The sequence below is a fragment of the Platalea leucorodia genome, assembly GCF_965183815.1.
Source record: "Platalea leucorodia genome assembly, contig: HAP1_HAP1_SCAFFOLD_100, whole genome shotgun sequence".
Lineage (NCBI taxonomy): Eukaryota > Metazoa > Chordata > Aves > Pelecaniformes > Threskiornithidae > Platalea > Platalea leucorodia.
The window spans coordinates 1,386-4,613 of NW_028121429.1; the positions used below are offsets into that span (position 1 = coordinate 1,386).

At 54.0% G+C, this 3,228-nt stretch overlaps 1 pseudogene across 1 annotated transcript; it reads left to right on the plus strand.

Annotated features, from left to right (window-relative positions):
- Positions 1-549: 549 nt before the first annotated feature.
- On the plus strand, positions 550-1,485 carry LOC309603469 (olfactory receptor 14A16-like; annotated as a pseudogene). Its single transcript has one exon. The product of its transcript is annotated as an olfactory receptor 14A16-like (transcript).
- The last annotated feature ends 1,743 nt before the right edge of the window (positions 1,486-3,228 follow it).

Consider the following 3,228-nt stretch of genomic DNA (forward strand, 5'->3'; position numbering starts at 1 on the left):
AGAGCAGCTGGGCACCAGGCTGATTGACAGAGCAGCCCTCCTGGATGGGAGCACTGACAAAGGTTTACACAGAGAGCAACGAGGCAACGGGGGAATTTCTCCCTTTCCAAGAGTATTTCCCAAGCGGGATTAGGGTGTCTGAATACTAAAACACAGTGTACCGAGACACATTTGCTGCACCTCATCTCCCACCTTCTTCTGGGGAACAAAGCGTCCTTCGGAGCTTTCACCCTGTGCTCTAGTGCAGCACAGGGAACTCCTCCCCAGGAAGCCTCCCTCCAAACACACTGGGCTGTTGCTGCCTCCATGGGTCATTGCTGTAAAGCAGGGCTGACCCTCAAGGAGCCCCTGGGGAGAGGGCACAGCTCTGCACAGCCCACTCAGCCAGCACAAAGCAGAGCTGAAGCCTCGGAGCTGCATAACAGTCCCCCAGGAAAGAAAAGCTCCCTTAGGTGTTTCACAATGAAGGAATCAGATTTGGCTCAGAGAAGCTTCTCTGAATTTTTCTGGTTTATCTCCTTTGGCAGTTTCCATGCCCAGAAGCAGCAGATGTCCAATAGCAGCTCCATCACCCAGTTCCTCCTCCTGGTGTTTGCAGACATGCGGGAGCTGCAGCTCTTGCACTTCTGGCTCTTCCTGGGCATCTACCTGGCTGCCCTCCTGGGCAACGGCCTCATCGTCACCACCATAGCCTGCAACCACCACCTCCACACCCCCATGTACTTCTTCCTCCTCAACCTCTCCCTCCTCGACCTGGGATCCACCTCCACCACTGTCCCCAAATCCATGGCCAATTCCCTGTGGGACACCAGGGACATCTCCTACGAAGGATGTGCTGCCTAGGTCTTCTTTGTATTCTTCCTGTTTGGTGCAGAGTATTCTCTTCTCACCATCATGGCCTATGACCGCTACGTGGCCATCTGCAAACCCCTGCACTACGGGACCCTCCTGGGCAGCAGAGCTTGTGTCCACATGGCAGCAGCTGCCTGGGGCACTGGGTTTCTCCATGCTGTGTTGCAGACAGCCAATACATTTTCACTCCCGCTCTGCTAAGGCCATGTTGTGGACCAGTTCTTCTGTGAAATCCCCCAGATCCTCAAGCTCTCCTGCTCCGATGACTACCTCAGGGAGGTTGGGCTCGTTATATTTAGCACCTTCTTCTTTTTTTGCTTGTTTTGTTTTCATTGTGCTGTCCAAGTGCAGATCTTCAGGGCCGTGCTGAGGATCCCCTCACAGCAGGGACGCCACAAAGCCTTTTCTACGTGCCTCCATCACCTGGCCGTGGTTTCCCTGTTAGTCAGCACTGTCATGCTTGCCTACCTGAACCCCCTTTCCATCTCCTCCCCATCCCTGGATCTGGTGGTGGCAGTGCTGTACTCGGTGGTGCCTCCTGCAGTGAACCCCCTCATCTACAGCATGAGGAACACAGACATCAAAGAGGCCCTGCGGAAACTCTTTGAACACAGACTACTGCAGCATCAGTAAGGTGGCCATCATCCTCAGGAAATGCTCGCATGCTTTTTTGATCATATATTTCTTAGTTTTGTTTATTTTATGTCATATATTACTTCCACTTAAGTAATATTATTACCCCCCTGCCAGAGTTTTCTGACGTAAAAGACCCCACATAGATATGGAGCCAGGCTCCCTGTCTAGGGAAAGAAAATAAAGAATCCAGCAGAAAATTCTTTGACTCTGCTCCCATCTCATACAACTCCTCTGGAGCTCGGGGTGCAGCCCCAGCGTACAGGAGGGGTCAAGGAGCCACGAGCCCAGCTGCCACATGTAGGAGCAGGCACTCGTCGGCCTCAGGGCTGCCCCTCACTGCCTCAGTGGGCAGATCCTTTCTGCCACCTTCATGTTGGGGCTGCTGCTTCCCTGGAGCCATGGCTGTGGACAACAGCAGGACCTGGTCTCTTCAGAGCAGCACTGCCAGCTCAGGGGCCTGTGGAGAGCACAGGGTGGGAACCAAGACAAGTTGGCCAGGGGAAAGGGATGGCCAGGGAAAAGAGCAAGGGAGCATTTCTGTGCCTGCAGGGGGGAATCCATGAGAAAGAGAAACCTCTTTCTGCAGGCATCCACTTGGGGCACGCTTCTCTGTGCCCTGGCCAGGACTCTTGTGCTGGCGTGGGAAGGGGGACTGGCAATGATGGGGCATGGTCAGTCTGTGGCATCTCCTGGACCAGAGACCATGCTTCCTGCAGTTTCCCTAACCTCCCTTTCCTCATGCCAGGGTGAGCCTCCAGCCCTGGGGCTGATGGGGAGGCTGACCCTTCTCTGCTTCCTTCAGAGGGGCTGGAGCTATGGGGTGAGTGCCCAGAGCTCTGCAGCACCCTGTGGGGGGCACTGTCGCTGGGCCAGCCCAGGCTGGGCTGCTCTACTGGAATGGGCTGGGCTGGTGAGACGGCAGGGGAGATGGGAAGAGCCAGGAAAGGTCTGGGCTGGTCTGCAAAGTGCCCAGGAGAGGACACCACCAATGTTAGCTGAGCTGTGTGACCAGTTCGTGGAGAACTGTCTCCCATGGCAGGGACCCGACGCTGGAGCAGGGGAAGAGTGTGAGGAGTCCTCTCCCTGAGGATGAAGGAGCAGCAGAGACAACATGTGATGAACTGACCACAACCCCCATTCCCTGTCCCCCTGCACTGCTCGCAGAGGAGGAGGTAGAGAAAATCGGGAGGGAAGCTGAGCCCGGGGAGAAGGAAGGGGTAGGGGGAAGGTGTTTTAAGATTGTTCTTACTTCTCATTGTCTTACTCTGACTTTTGATTGGCAATAAATGAAATTAATTTCCTCGAGTTGAGTCTGTTTTGCCCATGACAGGAATTGATGGTGATCTCCTTGTCCTTATCTCAACCCATGAGCCTTTTGTCATATTTTTCTCCCCCTGTCCAGCTGAGGAGGGGGATTGATACAGTGGCTTGGTGGGCACCTGGCATCCAACCAGCGTCAGCCCACCACAGAAGTAGAACATTGCCTTCCCTTTAAATTGTTTCCTTAATTTCTTCGTGGCTTCTTTTTATTTTTTGACATTTTCTGAATTGTTCTGTCATAATCAGGCCTATAACATTAAAAACAGTATGTTTGCGTCTCACACGGAGTTCAGTGCCCTCAAACACTCCCTGCCCAGGACTGGCCTTGCCACTGCTCGCCCTTTCACACAGCCGGTCACACTCTGAGGGGCTGAGCTCTCTCAACCGTTCCAGAGAAGAAGGGTGACCGTCTTCAGGGAA